The sequence below is a fragment of the Falco peregrinus genome, chromosome 2, assembly GCF_023634155.1.
Source record: "Falco peregrinus isolate bFalPer1 chromosome 2, bFalPer1.pri, whole genome shotgun sequence".
Lineage (NCBI taxonomy): Eukaryota > Metazoa > Chordata > Aves > Falconiformes > Falconidae > Falco > Falco peregrinus.
Genome location: NC_073722.1, coordinates 2,101,157 through 2,125,011, shown reverse-complemented (window position 1 = coordinate 2,125,011; position 23,855 = coordinate 2,101,157).

Below are 23,855 nucleotides of genomic sequence, written 5' to 3'. Positions count from 1 at the left end.
GGGCAAACAAAACTCTGGAAGAAATGTTGTGGGTTGGATCAAGCCATTATTATCATAATCATCATCATTATTATTATTATTGATAATAATAATTTCAGTGCAAAATATATGACTTATTTTCTCAAACTGGAATATTCTATTTCTAAGATAAATAAAAATTTCCATTTTAAAAAAAGAGCTTTTGAGGCAGATTACAACTGCTTTCAGCAAATGTCAAAACAAAATTGTCTCACATCTTTTCATCCAAAAATAAACTGTGGCAATTTGTTAATCACTTGTCATCTCCACTGACAAAGGAAATTTGCAAACTTACACTTGGACAAAATGGTATAAAATACTTTTTTCTAATGTTAAAGATAGAGAGAAAGTAGAAGCATGGAAAAGGGCTATGAACAGCTCCAATCTGCTTTACTTGTCTGCACTTGATTTGGATTTTCAGTCATGGATGACATAAATTTTCCACTTGCTGTTAATATGCACCATGTCTCATACCACACTCATCAACAGTTCACTGAGTTGACTGGCCTCCAACGTACTTGTCACCCATCACAATTAACTACAGTCACTGTCACAAACAATTTAGTAGATACACATCTGTGCTCAGTCAGTCAGTCCCAGCTGTGACGTGCATATGTCTCATTTGATGAACCCAGCTCAACAACAGGGTTCTTGAAAAAGTGTTAAATACAGTGACCTGAACCAAATACAACAATGTTTAATCTGTCTGGATGGAATTTACATGCCTTCTGCAGTCTTACAGGCTTCAGAGGTGCACCACAGTGCCACTGTGTGATTCTATTTCTTTGAAAGCTGTCCCTTGTCCAGAAACAAAAATTGAAGCTGAAGGATTCTGCTAGAATGCAGTGGAATAAACAATAGATCTGCTAATTATTACCACTGGTATGGTAGCCTTGACACATGGTTGCATGGTGAGAATACTGAAGTATGTACACGTTTGATTGTCTGCATTGTTGCTGTATTTAATGTTTGTGCTAAGCTCCAGACAATGCTTCTAGCAGGAATTAATATTGTAAATAATGTGTGGTGATCCATAAATTTCAACTAACCAATCTGCTAAATAACTAGAAATCCATGTCCATTCACCAGCTGACATAAAGTAGATTCTAAGCTACTGCCAATATTCTGATACCTGATTAAGGAAATGTTTTTATTTCTCAAAAAAAGCACCTTGGAATCTTACAACAAGTATTAGTAGATCAAGATTTTAAGGTCACACAGATTTTAAGAGCACAAAGGGAAATGTATCAGACCTGCAAACTGTATATCTGCGTTTAAAAAGTATTTTCCCTAAAGTACCCCTAAGATTTGTTCCTACCACAGACAATTCACTCAGAGGCTGTTCTTTTATTTTATAAGCATGGCTGACATTTCAATGCCTTTTTTTTTTTTATATTATGCTGTCATATATAGCATACAAAAATTGCCAAATGAAAATGGTAGTATTTCATAATTCATTTGTCCAAGTAAAAGCAATTACACAAGTCACAAGACAATGAGCAGTTGGAGTCTATAAATGCCTGCCTGAAATGAAAAGCACAGTGTGATACTGAAAGAGATTATATTTACTGTTACTGACATTTTCAGAACAATTTTTAATAGGACAGGAACAAACGCCATCAGATTCCTTAGTTGTACTGGTCAGTAAATCAAACACACTTGATCATCCAGAGTTTTGAGAAGGCCAGACACTGACTCTAAATGACATTCAGTAAAATCTGATGCTTTCTTTTAAGCTCTGAATATCTCCTCTCCTCAGTCTCAAATGCTGGACGTGTGGGAGTAACAACTAGTGTCACATTTGAAGGTTTCACACTTTCAGGAATAAAGTAAGGGAGAGCTGGGAGAAAGCAGAGAGGTTGCTGGGTGCCATAACTGGGATGATGCTAGTTCTGTGGAAATAGTATATGAAGCTTCTCTCTCTCTGAGCTGACTTGCTGCCTTTTGGTTAAAGCAACAGAGGAACAGGATGGTGGCTTACGTGGTTATGGCACCCAACCTGGGGAACAAAGAGACACGGAAGGATCTAGTAAACATGTTGTCAGCAAGCGTGCAAGGAAACAAGGTGAATGTAGATATGCTTCACCTGGTGAATATTTCTCCTTGGTTCAGACTGTGATAAACGCAGTCATGATTCATGTCAAAAATAGAATGTACTGTGATAAGTGTAATTGTTGTACCCTGTGTAAATCTGGGACCTGTATCGCAGTTGTGTTGAGTGGGCGCGTGTGATTCTCCTTTGAGACAATGTGATGGCTTCCCCTTCCCCTGAGGCAATCGCTGCCTGGAAAAGCCCACCAAAAGAGATAAGGAAAGCGAACCACGCTAGAGAAGGCCCCCTGAAGGAGGCAAAGACCTTGAGATTCGAAAAAGAGCGCCAAAGGAGAGCCAACAGGAGGAGAAGGCGTACCCTAACGGCCCAGTGGGGAAAGAGCAGGACGAACATCCGGCGCGAAGAGATTGGTCAAGATCCGGGGATAAAAGACGCTGCTTTTAGGACTCAGGTGTGCGTGTGGTGGAACTAATTGAGTTCTCTGCGCACCCAGAGCTGTTTTTGCTTATTGTTTCTCAACCTAAATTGATTGAACCCAAAATAAAATTGTTTTAATTGTTATCGTTTATAACAAGACTAGCCGGTGAAACAGGAGGGTGGCTTCGTGAGTCTGAAGCCAGAGTTTCACCCCACTGAAGCCTGCCCACAACAAGCCTGTGTGTAACTGCGGGTGCCACGCTGGGGCTACTGGAGTCAAGGAACAGGGATTCCTCTGTCCTGTCTAATGGATGGATTTGTATCTTCCAGGGAGCGAGAGCGGCGGCTGAGAGTGAGAAAACGAGTTGTAGGTGTGGATGATCAATGCACACAGCTGCTTTTCTGCTGAGAGCTCATCTGCTGCAGCCTGCCTCTGATGAAGCATGCAATTTTGCTGCCTCTACCTGAACAGCCAGAAAACACACTTCTTTCTTCTACTGCAAAAGTGTCCTTAAAGAACAAGCAGAAAGCTCTAATAAAAATGTATACAAACACATGTAGGGAAAAGCTAAATCAAAGGCATTCTCAAGCCCTGTGAATCCAGTGAAGACTTCTGCAGAAGTTGTCAGACATACTTCTTACTTGTTAAAGGAGGGAGAGATGTATAAGGCTTGGTAAAGCTTTCACAGATCGCAGAGTTATTTACCTGATGTTTTATTTTTCTAGATCCTCAAAGCACTGTGTGTTTCCTGAGAGATTCAGTACATGAATAACTTCTTGGTTCGCGGATCTTCTCTCTTAGAGCATGCAACCACAGAATAAAAAGAAATGACCTTGTGGAATTAACGATTGTTGACATTATTCAAATAGTATATTCCAAATATAAAGCTCCCTGTTATTATATTATAATATATATATATATATATATTTAACATATATATTATATATATTATATAAACCCTGAGATTTCATAGGAGGTCAAAATTGACTTTTAAAAATTGCTAGATAGCCATTTGATAGAAACACCTCAACTGTTCATGGGAATTTTCCAACAGAAAAAGAGACCATAGTGCTTAGCAGATTGTCAAGAAAAGATACATCAATGTTTTATGTGAAAAAGCACAGTAGAAGGAAAGTATAACAAAACCACATTACAGGAATGCTAGCCCTGCATATACCATACATGTTACCTACAGTGGATTAAAGTTAATTAATTGTATAGCACCTTTTAGTGTTTTTATTTACAAAAACTTTCTAAATGCTGAATGAGTTATGCTTAAGTGGACCTACCAAGTAGTTTATGAATTGTTAAAGAACACTCGACCATCCACCAAGTTGTTTATAAACCTGATCTAAAGTCATAGGTTTAAAAAGTATAAATCCATGTGTTGGTCTGCTGTGCCATAGATATGTAGAATATTAACAGGCAGTGCTACTGATAGAGAATTTAAGATAAAGCAGTTTTTACTTTCACCGAATATAGAATAGTGGGAGATTTTCTGAATTCTAGGTAGTAAGTGCTAAGAGAGTAGGTGCACACTTCAACCCTTTCTTCTGCTGCAGTCTGGGGTTTTTTTGTTTTGTTTTGTTGGGTTTTTTCTTCTATTTATCCCCTTTATTTGCTCCATTTCTCCCTGATCATGCTTCAAAACAATGTTACAGGTTCATCAGCATGGGATATTTGATAGTACCGATTTACATGCTATTACTGATCTTATTTGAAAGATGGCGCTTATGCTGGCATTATATCAATGGAGCAGGAGTCACTATGGTGGTCTGAATTTTAAATCTCTCCAAACAGCACTGGGTAGAAGGTTATGGCAAACTTAAATTTTCAGTCCCTCTGCTTCTTTTCAAAATGGAGTGTATTTAATTCTTTAAGGGTATCTTAAAGGAATTAAAACCCATTGAAAAGCACACAGCTTTGTATTTTTTCCTATTGAAGTTACAAGTATTACTTCAAAATTAGAACTGGTGAACAGAAAAAAATAGTTAAATTTTCTTAATTGGTCTCATTCATTACAAACTGAGATATATAAAACATAAATGCCATCAGCCATCAGGCTAAAGTTCTACAATATGTCATTCTATCTACCTTATGTATTTCTACTGCTTGTGTGTATAGAATGCATATCGTGTTCACTCTTAAATACTACTTAATTCTCTCAATGCAAATGCATATTTTCTCTTGGAAAAAATAAACACAGCAGTGTTAAAAGACCCAGCATAAACTAGGGATAGAAGAAAGAAAAAATCATATTAGCAGTTATCAAAATATATTTAAAACCTGAAGCATTCATAACTAACTTTGAATCGCATGCTATGGAATATCACAAAGAAATTCTGTTGGTCACAACTCTTCTGCCAGCAGTAAAGAGCTGTCACACCTGATACACTTCTCGTGCAATTTCATATTAGTTATTGGTATCAATTCATAATGATTTCAGTTCAAAGGAGTTTACTAAAATGAGAGACATACAATTCCCCCATCTGTTCCACAAAGGAGAGGGAATGTTTTGTTGATTTTACAGCATAAATGCACCCTATAAGATCAAATACTGTGTCACTATCATTGAGACCATAATAATGTCGGACAGGACATTTCTGGAGAGTACAAACCATGCTCGGATCTGAGGTTGAGGTCAAAGATCTTGGGACTTGAGTCACCTGAGAGCTGAAATATATACTGAAAATGTCATACAAAGTTTAAATTATATTATAAATTAAAATAAGAGTTCACAGCCATAAATATATTATTAGCATAAATCCATTTCACACTATATTATGCTTTTAACTCATTTTGCACAACGTACTGCCATTAGACATGATGAAAAGTATCAGAAGGGAAGGCTGCACTGTCCAGCTGGAGTAACTCTATTAGGGTTGAAAGCTGCTGCAAAACTGCAACGATCTATTTATTAATTAAAAGTAAAGACCGGAAAACTATTCCCTTTAACAATAATAATACCTAGATATAATATTAATCATTATGAGATAGTTTGTAAAGTAACTTATTTAAAACTGAACTGTCAATTAGCTCATAAAACCTATTTTTTCAGAACAGATCAATCCGGGGGGGAAAAAAATTGTAAAAGTAAAAATTATAAATACAGAAAGGAGTTTTATTACAGAATTTAAAGGAAATTAAATGTCAGTACTTCATACATCAGCATTCACTTTACCTTCTTGTGTGCATAGTGCAAGGCATATTTATTGTGCAAACCTATATGTAATACATAGAAAACAATTAAAGGAATTAGTTTAAGCCATGAGTTCTTTAAACAAAACAAACAAACAAAAAGATATTATATTTGAAAGAGGAGTAACTAAATTTTTTACCACAGAATAAATGTTGGGGTTTTTTCACATTATTTTTTCATTACAGTTTTGAGAACTAGCAACGTCACCACCTCCTACTTTTTGTGAAATTTTGCTTTAATGTTCTTGCAGGTATAAGTGTTCAGCATCTGAAGATTTACGAGATTACTTAGAAAGTATCTAAAACTAGAAATGCTCCCAGGTACAGAACTGTCCTTTTAAACGTTACTGTCTTTCCTCAAAAGGTTTTGGAAACATTACCTTGAGGAGACATCGACTGAGCCAAGTAGGAAATTCTGGCTTAATGCTTTCATAAAAGGATGGGTCAAGAGAGGAGAAGAAATCCCTTCAAGACTTTTGCCAGGAGATAAGAGATAAGAACACGTTCTCTGGGCTGAATAAACAAGAACAGCAGAAACGTTTAGCTCTTGGGGCTCAAGGTTATGAAATATTTCCATTTCCAGACAGCTTTGCTTACTGCTACTATATGAGAAACAAATTTATCATGGATATTTATACAATAGTTAGGTAATTAACTGCTTAAAAGGGATATGACACAGAGAGGCTTCCAGTGACACTATTTCAGGCAGAAATGAAAAAGTACTTTTAGTTTTGTGTGTGGGCTCCTGAATAGTTAAGAAAAAATATCTATACATATTGCTGCACTGTTTTTCTTTTGTTTTACTGGGCAATAGTGTATTTGTGATATATTTGGGGCATCTATTGCATGGATGGGAGACAGAAAGCTGGATCCTCACAGATATATTGCTGATTGATATTCTTACATTGTGTTCAGCTGAGGTGGAGTTTTGGGGTTTCAGTTGGGGTAGGAGGTGTTGGGGTTTTTTTGTGGTATTTTTTTATCAGACCATTGCACTGTGAAAAAAACATATGCATATTTTTGGGGGCTGAACATATGCCTCTACACTAACAGGTCTATCTTCTGTTTCTTTTGAGCGAGGTCTTCAGAAGCTGTGTTTTGCAGCATGAAAAAAAATTATTCTGTTTGTGATTCTCAGTCTTTCAGGAAATTTTGTATTGTAAATGAGCAGGGAATACTTTTTTTCTTCTTTCAGTGATGCCCTAAGGAATAGAAATTTGTTACAATAGCTCCTGATTCCAATTCTGTTTCTCAGATGCTTCATCCAGTGCTTCAGACAATATCAGATGCAAATGCTCTCAAAATAAAGTTAAGCTATTGTTCTTTATAATTCTTGGATGCATTAAAGAAAGAACAGGTCCAAAGACAGATGACAGAAGTTTAACAGAACTATACTATAGGCTAAACTGCTGGAAATAAATGTGCAAACTGTACAATTATCGAACAATTAACTTTTTGGACTGCATTGTGATCTACCCTCAGGGTAAAATAGACCAAAACACCTGTTAAATAGCATAAAATCTAATTTTACTTAATGGCCTTTATTTCCCTAATTTGCTTAGTTCTTGGGAAAAGCTGCGATCAGGAAAAATATTTTATTCCCACTGTGGAATGAAGTGCCAATTTGTTCCAGTTCCCTTCAGTGTGCATATCGTACTTATGCACAAAGTGAAATTCATTTGCAGATGAACTGTATAGCTCCAGGAAGTTGTTGCAAGAACTATGACAGGCAAAAAAAGCTTTTTCTTTTGTGTGTGTGTGCTCCTGGAAGGCACACTTTTCCTTTTATTAGGGTGGATCCTAATGACTTAGGACAATAAAAGTCACAATGGATTATATTAAAATAATAGAAATTATTATCTGAATGTTCTTGAGTCCTTATCAGTACAGAAATGTCTAAAAATAACATCAGACTTTTCCCACACAAAATGCAAGGTATATGGAAGAGTATTTCAACCTTCATTACAGATTTAATTTAGGTCATAATATATTAGAAACCAGCTTTTCCAGTATACTTCTCCCTTCTGCAGCGTTCAGCATCCAAAAGTCTCTGTAACAAGTTAATTGACCTCCCATAAGTAAATCTAAAAGATCTTACTGACACTAATCCTGATTTCTATTAACCCTGAAGTAGTCCAGCAAGCCCAAATGTTACCTCTTAAAAATAAGATGATATTAGGAAAGGCTGAAAAATCAGGATTTGAATTATTTTTCTAAGACACTATTCTTTACTGTTCATTTCAAAATCCTAGTAAAAAGCTGAAAAGGGGACTTCTGTGCTTTCAAAGAGAAAAAAAAAAGTTGAGAAAAAAGGGGGGTTTATATCCCTTAAATCTGTAGGCAAGAGAAATATATATAAAATACTTTTCATAAATTACTGCTTCAGAGTAGACTATCCAAAAGACAAAAAAGAAAACCAGAAAAAGTGGGTGAATATTAAATCTAAACTAGTTCTATATCTAGAACTTGTTGGTTATATGGATATTAGGTAACTATCTATTTAATGGCAATACAGAGGGTATGGGCAACATGCAAATTAAGTCATAACACCTGGGCTCAAATGTATAACGCAGGGGTAAGACATAAGTAACAGAAGAAAACAATTCACATACAAATGAGTCCCAAATCATTCATCTGTACTAACAATTAAGTTCAGTTCTGGGTTTATATTTCCCCACCCACCCACAAAGCTGACTTGAGATTATTTTTCTCCTTTTTTTCAAAACAAATACATTCTACATTTGTTGAATTATATTATCACATAGAAATAAACACTTATACTCCCTAATGATGACAATCATTTTCTAGAGAACAAAAGGTTTGGTTGCTTTTTTTTTTTTTTTTTTTTTTTTTTAATATATAAGAAGTATCTTTGTTTATAATAATCAGCAATTAGTTCTGGCAATATCCCTGTGACTCCCACGCCAGCTGGAAGGAAAAACAATTATATAGTTGGCATTTATTTTAGGACAGCAAATTCACAGTCACTGTATAAGCAACTATTTTCATCAGTGTTATTCAGATTTTTAAGAATTACCTACCCAAATTTGTCTCAAGAAATCATTTTCATCTTGTGCTTCAACCCAAAACTGAATGACACTTGATAGTCAGAAGGTGATGTTCTGATCAGAAAGTAACATATATATTTAGAACAGAGTTTCAGAATGCTTTAAGGGATTTAACAGTGATTTCTAGTTAAGTATGGAAGAGAAAGATGGGAGAGGTCGGAGGTCAGAGGAAAATTTATGTAAGGATGTGAGTTATATCTTCCATTGAATAAATTCCTGAATGCTAGTCCCTCTTTCTATTGTATATTTTCTGATACCAGCTTTTGTAAGTAGCATCTTTTAGACGTAAGTTTAGAAAGTAACCAGTGTGAAGGAAAAAAACATTATGATCAAACCACCTCCAAAAAAGATAAAAGGATGAGATTAAAAAAAACCCAAAACAACCAAAAACAAAACAAACAAACAAAAACAAAAAACCAAATCAAAATGAGAAAACCTGTAGAAAATTGTAACTGCTGTCATTATTTGCTGGCTGATTTCTTTTTGGCATCACAGTAGATCCTCAGGGAAGAACTGTGGGATGAAAACACAGTATGATATCTGGCATGGAAATAGGCAAAAATGTGATTGCAGAAAAGGAAGGATACTGTAAGAACAAATCTGACATTGGTGTCTGGACTAAGGAGCTGGAAGAACACCCTGAGAAAAGTACAATACAAGGTTACAGAGGATTAGGAAGGACCCTGAGAAAGAGTTTAAAAAGCATTATGCAGACAGAAATGATGAGGAATGATTCAAATGCATAGCAGGTAGGCAAAATTACAATGTATTTAGTCAGGAATAGCACTTTTCAGAAAGGAAGTAAATAGGACAGCCATATTTTATGCAGAATAGAAAAGATACTCTTTGTAGGTGAAACCGGAAAGTAACTTAAGGGCATGTATAAGATACAGAAGGAGGGAGAGGTCTAACAATTGCACACTTAAATTTTAATGTACTGTTACCCCTGCAGACGGAGTTGTATCCAGTCTATGCTGCGCGAACAGCACAGACCTGGGTTTAACAGAATGCCATAGACTTTTATGGTGACAGGTTGTAATATAAGACATAGCAGGAGAGAAGGAGAATAAGAGACACATCAAAAACAACAGCAAAGGAGATGTTTCTAAATCACTTGAAACAGTCTGATCAATGTATTTGGAGCTGTAGCTAATCTAGAGAATGAAACATCACAGTAATACAAAGAATTTTGAATGTTTACCTTTATTTAGTGATCTTTCCCTTTCAGATGGGAACCTACTGTAGCTCCATTGGCAGTTCACAGGGATTGCTTCGCACTGGTTTATGCCTTCAAGCTCTTCTTCCCAACCAGAAGCATGGCATTTTCAGTGCTTAAGTAATTTAGGAACTAAAAGAAAGACAAGGTTGTGAGTTAGGCTCCTCTCTATCTTTACAAACCTGGCCCTTAGAAACCTCAGAGGTGTTCAGTGTTAGTTAACTCAGGCATGGAATTTTGGATCCTAAGACACATAAAATATTTTTGTAAGTTTGACTCATAGGCATACAACAGAACACATATCAAACCAGGTAATTAAGCATGATCTCTGTTCATCTACCTATTCTTTAAGAAGACTGGTTGTGAATGAACTATGGTCCACATGTCACAAAACTGTAGCAACACACCTGGCTGTACTTTCATAGATCCTGTCATGAAAATTATTTCACACAGGTGGCTAAATGGCCTTCATAATGGAGCTTGAAACCTAAGGGTGGAGTCTGCTTCAACTTCGCAACTACTCATATACATAAATATATAAATCCAGAATGGGGTACCTAGCAAATTTTTCTTCTAGTGAGAATGGCTGAATATGAGCCAATAAAAAGAGAGTGGAGAAACTGCTCCTACAGTTTAGTTTAGTGGCTTAATAATGACTCTCACCTTGCCTAACGCTCAGTGAGGAGCTGTACGCTGATTAGTATTTTTATACTGGCCAGATCCCCAAATTAAAGCCTGGACCCAGCATCCTGGCTGCACATTGGCAGGCACTACACGGCTTCAAAACAGATGTTCCAAGAATCATACAGCCAGTTTTGCAGTTATTTCTCCTCTCTGCTTACCCCCTCCCCTGCTTTTCTCACTCAAGTGTGTAATGAGTCAGTAGCTGATGATGTTCTGACAAGGGCACAGCTTCTCCAGGTTTCCATGGGAGTTACATGCATAGAATAGCTCAAAACATAACCCTTACATAAGTCCTTGTTACAGTGTGCCCAGAATAAGAGAAAAAACCAACAAACTATTACTAGGTGCATCATGTTCTGCATCCTGTCCTGTCCCATGCTTTGAATTGTAAGTGCAGGTGTAGTAAAGAATTCATCCACAGTTACCTCTTGAGTTTTCCTTGAAACCAACAGTCTGACATTTCTCATTAGATAGACCCTCCACTGTAATAAAGTATATTATTAATAAAGCCAGACATACTAGGCCAATCAAAATTAGTGGCAGAATAAAATGACTAGGAAAAGACTTAATTTGCTTCCAGGAATCATTTAACTGTCCAGATGTTTGGCCACAGATAATTAACATAGTCATTTGCGTTTTGCAGAAATGGCCATGAAATTGACTGGGAAAATCTAGGAAGCATTTCTAATCTTTCAGTTCAAGACTTGGCTACAGCCGAGATGCACGGATTCATTTGTGGCCAGCAGGCTGAGGGAAGTGATTCCCCTCCTCTACTCCATTCTGGTGAGACTCCACCTGGAGCACAGCATCCAGCTCTGGAGTCCTCAGGACAAGAAAGAAGAATATGAACCTGTTGGAGTATGTCCAGAGTAGGGCCGCAATAATATGATCAGAGGGATGGAACTTCTTTCCTGTGAGGAAAAGCCAAGAGAGTTGGGGTTCTTCAGGCTGAAGAAGAGAAGGCACTCAGGAAACCTCATTGTAGCCTTTCAATACTGAACAGGGGCTTATAAGAAAGATGGGGACACATTTTTTAGCAGGGTCTGTAGTGATAGGACAAGGGGTACTGCTTTTAAACTAAAAGACAGTAGATTCGTACTACATAGAAGGAAGGAATTTTACATGATTACTGGAACCGGTTACCCAGAAAGGTGGGAGGTGTCCCATCCCTGGAAACATTCAAGGTCAATCTGATGGGGCTCTGAGCAGCCTAATCTAGTTGAAGATATCTGTGCTCATTGCAGGGGGCTGGACTAGATGACCTTTAACAAACCTTTCCCACCCAAACCATTCCATGATTCTAGCCTTTGTTCTCTCTGAATTCCTGCTTTTTTTTTTTTTTTTTTTTTTTTTTGTTTTTGTTTCTGGGATTTTGGGGTTGTTTTTTGGGGATTTTTTTATATTTTTTTTCTTTTTTGGGGGGTGGGTAGCAGGAGGGTGGACCTCTGCATTATAAAACGCTGCATTAAGCTTTTCTATGTAGCTTTATTCTGCATTTTCTTTTCCCTTTTTCTGTTTTATTTTCCCTTCTCCATCTATTTCATAGGCAGACACACTTTTTTTTTTTTTTTCTTTCCTTTTCCTGTCCCTCCTGATTTCCTTGGCTCTCTGGGCCAGAAGCTGTTTCTTTCATGTTTACAGTGTGTACTAGACAGAAAACCACAATTTTTTTCATAGTTACCATACTAAATCAAAGAATATTTATATTTTTAAAAGTTATTAATTAAAAAAAAAAAGCTTTTCCCTTTTCCAACTGCTAGAATTTTGACTGTTTTCTTAAAAACTGTGAAAACTGAAAGAGAAGGGATCTTTATCTAAAAAAATCATTTCAGTCTGCTTTTGGGAATAATTAGTTTTACATAGCTCGATACAAGTTAACAATACTTACTTCACATTTACTTCAAACCTGATATCCACCAGACAAATAAGATAGACTTGTACAGCAGAGTGTATTATTCTCTTTCCATTAGTGTAGTATCTGAATGGTATCCAGTAGTGTAAGTGTGGCACAATAAATAAACCATCAAAGGAAAGTACTGTCTTAACAACTTCACACACACCTCCTTTTTTTAAAAAAAAAAAAAAAAACAAAAAAAAAAACCCAAAAAACACGCTGAAATCTAGGATAGGAAGAAAAAATGTGGATACAACTTTATTCTGCAGGATAAGAAGATTCAATAAGAGGACATGTCAGCAATGATGTGAATTATAAAAGGTTCTATTAGCCTCTGTGGATCGTATGGTTAGATTTGAATTAGAAGCTTATATACATCTCTCCTCACAATCTTGTACCACATAGTGTCTAGAAAACTGCTGAATCTCCACAAACATTGGAAATCACTGAACAGTTAGAGCAATTTTTTATAGGGTCTAGAAGTGACTAAGGCAATGTATCAAAAGTAAATACTAACAATAGGTACCTTTAAAAAAAAGAGTCAGATTATGAAGCAATTTGAACAAAGTAATAATAGTGAAAGAAAGAAACCAAAAAAGGAAAATTTGGGGAGTATATTTTGTAGGTATGGGAAACAGTGTTCTAATTCTTCTTTAATAACTCAGGAGAGGATGAATTTTACCTCTAACAAAGTATTGGCTGCACAAGACAGGAACAAATTTGATGCCTGGCAGCAAAAGCATCTGTTAAGATCTACTTAAGGTTTTATAAATCTATCCTGTGGTACAACTTTGCTATACCAGACTAACATAATAAAACAAAAACCTAGACTTCTGGCATTAAAACTAATTAGTAAGTAGAGTGAGGTTTGGGAAAGAGGCCCAGATGAGGTCAGCTGCATGGTAAAACGCTTCTAAATATGTAAAGGACCTAACAAGTAAGAAATGCAATGCCAACAATTCTTTCAAGTTTTAGCAGAAAGCCCCTCACAATCAAATAAGCTTTATACCTTTTGAAGGCAAGTTAAAGCTGGCAACTATTTCAACTTTGTATAAAATATCAGTCCCTGCTGTGACTGTAGTAAGTGACTACAGTGACTACTTTAAGAACCTTCTAGCCTTTGATCTCATCTTATGCTGGACAGATATATAGAAACACTTTGGTTCAACTAATGATTACTTTTTCCCAAAACAATTTAAAGGACCATCTGGATGTTCTCTAAATAGAATGGAATGGAGGAAGATGCAAGATTGTGAGAAACATACCAGAATGCAAAAGGACTTAAATTATTGAAGAATAACATCCATCTTCAGAAAGAGGGGTGAGGAAAATACTGTATTGCTTTCACCTTCAAAATCGCCCTTGAATTGTACATTCATGTTGTCACCTTGTTCTGAGGACGAGCAGTCCCTAACATTCTCAGTAATTTTTAAAAGTCTTCAGCTTCTGTAAAGTCTTCCTGGCAGGGCTGAGACAGTAAAGCTTTTGGTTTATGTTTGGAAGTTTCAGAAGTTCTTGTTAGTTTGCTAATAGCAATATTTACTGTGGAATATTATAGATTAATCTCTCGTGTTGTTTCTGAAAAGGAAAAAAGTACTTTTGACTTACCTTATTGTTGTAAAAATGGTCCATAATTGTTCTTAGGAAAGCATTAAACTGTGATTACAGCCTATGTTAACCAATAACTAAAATAAAACTAGATTCAGGCCAGAGAACAGAATCAGTGTTGTATGTATTTATTTAAATTATTTCTAAAACTGGTGGTCAAAGTCTCAGGCTTGGTACGACCTACTTTGGAGATTAATGTTGGAACGAAAGCCTGTTCCACAGCTGCATCTCTCATCTGCAATGATAAAACTTGAGTAGACAGCTGGAAAAGAAGCAGACTTAAAGCTTTGTGGGTCAGCCACAGACAGAAAGGCATACTGACACACAGAAAACATTAGCACTTAGAGGAGAAACTTACTCATTGCACAAGTACTAATAAATTAGGTTAGAGCAGAGACTCTTATACTGTAAGCACAAGGTCTCATAAGTCATTTATTGGAAGGAGCATGAGTAAATATTCAACAGTGTAAGAATAGCTCAGTCTATAGCAATGAGAAAGAAGAGAAAGACTAAACAATGATCTCTAAGAACAAAGCAAAACTAAAGAAGGAATATTAACTGCACGTCATGGCCATTAATTTCCAAAATTACTGTTCCTCAAGGAGATATATTTTAGAAAACTGTTTGCAGAAACTGCATCTATTTTCCTTCCTGTACTGATCTATAGCTTTTATTCAAAATATGCAAAACAAGAAAGAAGATCAGGTCAAAATCTAGAATGTTTCTTTCACATCAACTTCACATTCTCAGTTCATAACATTAAATCTCTCTTCACCATATATTCGTTTTCAATCTCTGTCTCTAAGCTCTGCAGAAGGGCTAGAATTTCAGAAGGTGGTAGGACCATTATGCCTTTAGAAGTAGACTTGTAAAAAGCTTCAGCCAGGAAAGAATTAGAAAAATAAACAGTCCAAAATTATTTTATGCTAGCTGCAGGTATTATTAAAAGAAACATGAATGAGGGCCTTATATTTACAACAGATTTTTGTAAAACAGAGACATATATTTCTCTAGACACTGAGTTTGGGTCTTTGTCTGTTTGCCTGTTTGTTCTCTTGTTTGTTTCTTTTCACAGATGATATTCATTATTGATTGGAAAGATAACATTTTTAATGACAAATAAACCAAAGCAATCCTAAAGTCAACAGCTGACATAAATGAACAAGTGCAACACAATGAATATATGAATAACAATTGGAGCTGTTCTGTAGGGTTAAATTCTCTTTACACACTCAGGCTCTGGAAATGTGTGAGTGCATCTCCGTGAGAATGGCCAGGCAACCTCAGCAGCAATTTCTAAAACTGCTTCAAAGTTAGTGGGGAATAAGTACACATGTATTTTTTTCTGGCAAATAAAGACAAGTTGTCCAAGGGCCTTCCGGCCAGTCAGTGTAAAGGTGACAGTGAAAATTCAGATGAATCATAGTGCAACTTTGGGGTAATCACACGTGGTGTTTTTTTTTTCCTGTAGAGCCCATACTTGCTATGCTTTCCCAGCATCCTTTATTATTGCCCTCTAATAAGCTATATTATATATGGATTAATATGAAGGGCTTTAAGATAAAATTTACAGGATTAAACCTTAGGATTTTGCAGTGTGTTGTTATTTTAATTCATTCCCACTGACTTTTTGAAGTTGTTTTTTTCATTGTGCCTTTTGAAGTAATGGTATTACCTTAATCTTGTAAAATTTACTTTATATTTACCTTGTCTGCCTTTCTAGCTCTGCAGTATTTGATTATTTCACAGTATGTGTATGTTTATGTATAATATTGTAAGTGGAAGGAGATAAAATATATTTTTCTTGTAATTTTTCAGCCTTCATTATGTTTCCTATGTTACCAACTCATTTAGAAATTCCAGTAAGACTATTGATGGGTGCATTACTGTTCAAAAGTGAGAAATTATTGTTAACTTTGAGTCAGCCTGTATCTGTCAAGACAGGCTTTTAATTCCAAAATATGCAAAGATTTTTAGGCAAATTAGTAATTTTAAAATTGTGCAACAAAATAGAGAAAAGTAGAGGAAGAGAAATGCAGTTACTGCACCACTTTTTAGTGGTGCACTAGCTAGTGCACTGAGCTGGTTTTCATTGAAGTTATCTCTATAAAAGTATCTGGAGTTTCTCCAAGTTGTTCAAGTAATTACTCTTTTAGCACTGTCTCACAATATGTTATGATTTGAATGTTGTGACAAAGCAATTGGGGTCATAGCAAGCATATATATTAAAAAAAATGACTGCAATATTTATAGTGTGTCTTTTAGACAGAATATTGCAATTAGAGGATAACCCTAAAATTCTTGGTAGTGAACTTACATGCAAAACCAAATTTCCTTAGCTGAAGATCAAATTGATTTTAAAAGAAGTTTGACTCACAAAGCATTTGTTTTGCTATTACCCAGAATTGCTATGGCACTTAACCAACAAACCAAAAAAAAAAAAATACCCCAAAAGGGGTTGAACTGGGTTTTCTGACCTCAATCTGGCCAAAGATACCCCAAATCAAACTTGAAAGCTGTTAAAATGGCAGATACGCAAGTCATGTCTATACATCAAATTCATAAGCGTGACTAAACCCTGTCATACCTGGTGATATCCTTGGTCAGACACAGGTTCTTTTCAAAATCAGAGGCATCTCCCCACTCTGCTCAAAACCTTTTTATTAACCACACATTCAGTCGGTGAGGAAACACTACTCACTCCCCGTAGGCAAGGTAGTCCAGCAAACTCAGCCAGAGCTTTGCAGATCCATATTTGTGTGGCACCTTCCTTATCAGTTTTACTCTATTTTTCCCAAATCCTGAAGGAGTTTGAGCATTATATCCCCCCTATACATTCATTAATTTACACACCCCTGCTATAAAACTGTATAAATGTTGTCCTAACAGTATAGCTCAATGCATGCTCACTTGATATGAAAAACATTTCCTAATCATACCAAAATCAAGCATCAAAAGGACACCCTTTGCCGGGATAAATCTCACCCTAAGTCAGTAGAACTAGTTCACAAAATACCAGTCCAAAAAGATCACTGTGAACTTCAGCTCAACATTTTACAGCTCTTGAGCAGTGTACAGATTTGGCCTTGCCCTTTGCTTCCACAGGCAGCAGCTGGAGACTCACAGCCTTTCCCTCTACAAAATCTGGATACCACTTCTTGGACAACGCTATGTAGAAATCAGAAGAAATGGAAAAAAGGAACTAGGAGATGGGTTTCTCAAATAAAATGATAGTGTGGATATTTTATTTCCTATTGAATGCAATGCCAAAACGGCAGAGTAACTGCTCAGAGATTAATTTTGTCTTTAAGCCACAAAGGTATTTATTTCATGCAACGTTGGGGAGCTAGCTGGTTCGCACCAGACACACCATCTCTGAAGTTTTCAGTGAAAAGTTAGGTAATTTATACAGTATTACTGAGATGTTACAACATCTTTACATACATATTCATTTGATTTTGACACCTAATCATTCTGTTCACAATAGATGTGATCTAGGTGGAGTAAACCTTTCAACCTTCTTTGTTCAACGATTTCCTGACTCTTGGTCTCCTTGTCTCCTTCAGGTGCCCACCTTATCTTTTCTAATTATGCAGAGCACCTTCCTTTAACATTGTCAGTGGTACATTCCTTTAACACCATCAGTGGAACCTTTTCTTATTCAAAGACCTATTCTTGTCATTCAGAGTACGTACCTTTAACATCATCAGTGGAACCTTTCCTAATTATTCAGAGTACATTCCTTTCTCAATACAGAGCATCACCCAGAGCATTGTCCCAAACTCATCCTGACTAATTTTTTTTTTTTAAGGCCTTGTTCTGTTTCAAATATTTTAAAAAAAAGGTCTTAGGTTGGGTGTAAGCTGCCGCTATATTCCAGTAAACGCTTAGGGCTGATCGCTTGCAGCTTTCAGGTGAAACTAACTCTAGCAGCATCGATCTTCACACCAGCAAAACTAATCTCTACTTCGTTAGGAGGAAGGCATACTTTTTTCCTGCTTCAGACAGACATATTTTTATATCCCAATAAACACATTTTTGAGAGTGTATATTTATTATTATCAGTTCCAATAAAACTCCATTTTCCTTTTCCTGTTCAGTTTTCACACATCATTTTGAACATGTTGGAGTATTGATTAGAGAACAAGAGCTTATCCTTATATTGTACTCAGACAATTAGGAAGGGTTTCTCTTTAATATAGCAATATTAGGTGATGAATCAAGAATGTTCAGAACAGTGTAATCAAAAATGAAGATATTTTAGTGTGTTAGCTTCTGGTGATATGAAGAACATTTTAGGTTACAAAGAAATACTTAACTGGAATTATTACAGGGAGTAAACCGTACAATGACAATGTATTTACTGAATAATTCTGAACCTGTTCCTATACAGAGAAATTCCTCAGTTGTAATTTGTCTATGATTTTAGTATTTGAATTTGTGATATGTTAGTTGGCATTAAGGCAATGACCTTTTCGTACTGAAGCTGAATAGGAATTTTAGAGATGTCTTTAATATAAGTACGTTCCATTAACGTGATGTAATAAGAAACAAGATTGTCCTGAAGTCTTCCATATAATGCTTTGGTAATTTTTTTTTTTTTTTTTTTCAGGAGAAAAAACAAACCATAGTATTTTAAAAACACAAATTTAAAACATTCTTTTTACATATATACAGTATATTATTCATTAAAGCTATGTATGCATTAAAGTATGCACAATAGAGGCCTTCAGGTAGATTTGGCAGGGTTTGGGGTTTGGTTTTTTTTTTTCAGTTACTCAATGGAAAAATCAATTTATTTTCATAAAACCCAGATAATACTTAAGTTTTATTTTAATTTTTTTTTTCTGGATCTGCAATGGATTTTATCGTAAGAAAAAGAGAACAATCCCACAGAACAAGCACAAGCCTGTTAATATATAGATATATACGGTTATATACGAGTATATATGAGATCTAGTTCCAACTAATTTCACTGATTTCCAAAATAGAGCTACTGCATCCTTCTAGTTGCACTGGACTGTCAGGTAAACTGGTCCCCTACCTGAGGTCTTAACATGATAAAGAGAAAACGGAATCGTTCCAATAGGAGAGGATGTAAGCCAAACTTAATCTCACTGTTGGGAAATCTAAAGTCAGGGACATGAGTGAAGGGTTTAGGCTCCTAGTTAGAAAGGTAGCAACGCCATACAAAGAATAAAGCAATATTTTTGCTACATAGTATTATAACCTTAAAGACATGGAAATTCTATTTTTTGACCTTTCTTTCTGATAAAGTGTCAGGATAACTATGATAAGCATGTAATTACATATGTACAAATAATTTATTTCCTATGATGCCTGGGATTCTTTGTCCTTCAAACTGTTTCTGGTAATTGTAAACAAATACCTAACATACACTGACAATAATACTTAAGTTGCCCTGGAAGTCTTGTCTTTGCAAATTGCACTCCAATAATACTGAGATGAGGCAGAAATTTGCGCAATTCTATTGCTTCTGGAAAGATAGGGTCAGACTTTCAGAGCTGAAAAATGTAATTCACAAATTTATTACCAAAAGACTTTATTGCAAAAACTCTTCCTAAAGACGTTAAAAATACAGGTAGAGGAAAAAAAATAATATTATGGTTTAGACAGTCCTGGTTTCATCCTGGTTTTGTGAAATAAACAGGTTTCATCCTGTTCAATGAAAAATAGTTTAACTGTTAACATTTTGTTCATTTATTTTCAATATGGTCATTTTAAAAACCTGCTTCACTTTCTGATTCTATCATAGAATTTCACTGAAGATAATTGTATTTTCTTTTTTCTATCATCTCACACTAGCTTGCAATTTGTTATCATCAGTGAACAGGATTTTTTCCGTTCCAGTTCTCCAGAAAAAAATGTTTGACAGAACCTAAAGTAAAATTTTATTTAGCAGGTGGGAATCCTTGAAAGCTGGACCTCCTGAGCTGAGCTGATTCATTATTGAGCAAAATAATGTAGTGTGACTGTTGTGGCAAAATTTTGATATACTGAAGTTTATCAATACTTGCCATCACATAATTGTACAGCTCCAACAAAGGAAAATGTATGGCATAGGTAGTTCACCTCAGTTCACTGCCTGTTACTCTCAATGTTTGATAAATAAACTAAAACAAGGCAAAAGAATATAAAACAGGACATAGATGGTAGAGTACTTTTCCATTTCTTCTTTGGACAAACATTGATACAAATACTAAGGAGCAAGCAGAGCACTCATGTTTCATGGTAAGTTTAAAAAAAAAATATATATTTGGAATAAGGCAGTACATAGCCAGTTTTACGTTCAACTCAATGTTTTTCCGGTGCTATCTGTGTAATTTTAAATTTATCCTCCATCTGAATTATGAGGGTTAGTTGCCATACTAAATTTATATTATAATTTCATCTTATCTATCTATTCATTTGTAGTGTCTCTAAAAATGGCTCCTAAATGCAAGACTGTGAAGATCAGTGACATAACAAGCAGAATAAACCATATTTCAACACATTTCTTATTCTACAGAAAACTCTTTTTGATTTCACTGTACAATGAAAATAAAAATCTAATTTCTGACACCAGTACTTTAAAATTATACTTCCCTATGTGTTAGGAATGACTTTCCTTGGGTATCATGGTACAGCAACAAAAAAATATTAACCAAATAATGATATTAAAGAAGAAATTATAAGAAGAAAATAAAACCTTTATTCATGTGCACAGTCACACACTCTCACACACCTCAATAGGCACACATCATAATTCATAGAATATGTAATGTACAAAAAATAGGTTAAGTAACTCTTAATTGACTAAGAATAACATTTGTGAACAATGCATTTAGAAGAAGAACATAAACCAGAATCAAGACAGAATTTCTTACCCAGCACTAATTTAAAAAGTAAAATATTTTTCTGCATATTAGTCATTTTGGATATTACTGATTTTCTACTCAATAATGTATTTTGTTTCTTTTTTTCTGTGTACAAATTATCACCAAACATGTTCCTATCTGAACCTTTGGAAACTTTTAGTAATTATGGCATTATCAACTAAGTTAATATATCGGTTGTATATTGAATATTTACTACAAATATTGTTGGAAATACTCTCTGTTGGTCTTATATTGGCTGGTCAGCTGAGATATGTGGCATTACCTCTGGGCTTGGTTTGGGTGACTTCCAAGCAGCAGAGTCCAGAGCAACTCTGTCATCTCCTGAGGGTAACAGCCGTGCATGCCTGTGTGTACATCCGTGTGTGCATCCACGTAGTGGAATCGTTGCTTCTTCACATCCATACCTGTGACCAAAATGTGATCTAGGTCTTACCTTTATAAAGAGAAAAGTTAGCAGGATAAACAGTTACTGTTTAAAGCAGTTGTGGTGTTTTAGTATCTTTATGTTATGATATATATTTCATTTCCTCAAATCCAATGGATATTTAAGTGCAGTTCCTGACTTTCCTCCTTTACATATGCTGGTTGTCCCAACCATGAGGTTTTGTATGAGGAGAGCTCTTCCCCAAAATTACCTTATTATATTTTTTGTTGTTGTATTAAATTACTGAATTTTAAAAAGAACCAAAATTATATTCCATCTTCATAATCGAAAGAAATGCTTTAAATTGAAAGTAAAAGTCAAATCTTCCACCCACAAATGGCACCTTCACAACCTGTGCCTTTTTCCCTGTTTGGCAATGCTTTTGATAACGTTCTGTCATTCTCCCAGGCATGAAGACAGCAACACTGTTTATATTTAGTATGAAATTCACACCTGCAGAAAAACACGGACTGTGCAAATAAGTGCATGGTAATTAATATAGCTGAATAGTGTTAATTTGTATGTGTAACAGGAAATTATCTTTTAATGGAGACATAGAGACTGCTGTAGCCTGCTTGGCCAGTTGTGGTGGGTTTTTTGGTAGGTCACTTCTACCACAGGTTGGAATTCTGTTAATGCATTCTCATGGTGACTGCTCTGTCTCAGCACTGGAGAGTTTTCACTCCCCCAGCAGAACACGTGCATGCTGCAGCATCCTCTTCATGTTAAGAGGCAACAAAACACGTGATAGTGAGGTGTATTAGTGATAGGCACTGAGCCTGCAGAACAACACAGGGAGGACAAGCAGAGGACTGAGACACTACTTTGAAACATCTCAAGGGCTGAAAATGATGAACTTAGCATAGTGCAAGATTTCTACAGGATTCTGGAAGATGCTTAGTACTGCTTTGGATATATCTACGGGGTCTTTGAAAGCTGATTTTTGGGATAGGTCCCAGGTTTATGAAGTCAAGTGGCTTAATCTAATTGTGCTACCTGGTGTAGCAGAACCTCCGTATGAACAAGTTATGAACACTGTGTCGCCAACCTGACTTGCCTTGGTACTGTGTCTTACTCTCTAATTAGATAAATGGGAAGGACAACAGGGAGGTGTTCTGGAGAATCTATTAGTTTAAGCACAGTTATTACTTTTTGCCCAAAGACTAGTGGAATATGTAAGCTAGAGTCCTTTTCTCTTCCGAGAAGCTCTGCGGTACCAGTGAGAGTTTCCATCATCACAGCCAGGACTCACATGAATCTGGGAACAAAATCTGGATCACAAAAGTCCTAAGAGGCTGCAGTTCATAACTTTGCAGCTGATATTCTATCATCTCTTCTTTTGTAGAGCTAGCAAAATTCATCTTTTTGTGAGTCATTCTATTCAAGATGAGGAAATGATGATTCAGTCTGGCATTACTTTCTGGATGAAATCCTCTTTACAAATAAAGTTTTGATTCCCTGAACACAGCAGAAATCAGACAATAAAGCAAACTACTTTTGTTCATTGCTCTGAGATCTTTTTAGGTAGTACGCACCTAAAAATTCTTTAGCTTCCTTTTTAGCTCAGGGCAAAGCTATCATTTCTTCATGGCTATATGTGTATTTCTCAGAAAGCTACATTTACTCAGTCTGTAATCTCCACATTCTTATTTTCCAAGTTGGTTTCTTTGTGTCCAGGTACAACTGCCATGGCACATTGTAAGCAAAAACATTATTCTGATTTGATTTAGTATGTGGTATCTCAGCATGACTGAGGAGGGCAATGTCATGGGGGGCAGAAAATTATTAATTTGACTTTCCATTTAACCATCACTTCGTGCTTTTACACCTTCAGGCAAAACACGGGCCAAAAAATCATCTTCATTCCCTAGTCAAGTTCTTGTTTTGAGAAAGCTGTGTTCTTGGTGTGGAGTCATGTTCTTCCTTATAGTGTCTTAGATTAAAGGTGGTGATTAAGCTGTCAGGTTGAGCGAGGTCCAACCAAAACATAGTAATGATGAGCAATGATATAGCCACGGTTAGCTCATTAAGCCTGAACATTTTCTTCTGCGCAAGCTGATGCTGAGTTTCTTGCTGCAGGTTTTTCTCCATCTATGTCAAGGTACTTTTCTTGCATGTCCAAAGTAGGAGGCTTGAGGATCATAGAACACTGACATCCCTTGTTTAAAATTGGGAATGTGAAAATTACTTCAGTATGACAGCTTTCACCTTTATTTTCGCTTTATAAATGTTATTGTTGTTTTTATTTTGTAAATTTTAACTCGCTGAAGTCCGGGGAAAAAAGCTAATTTCTTCCATAACAAAAGAACACAGTCTCAAAAACGTGTTTCTGTGGCTGCCAGGTACTTCAGCTTCACTTTGGTGTTTAGTCACTT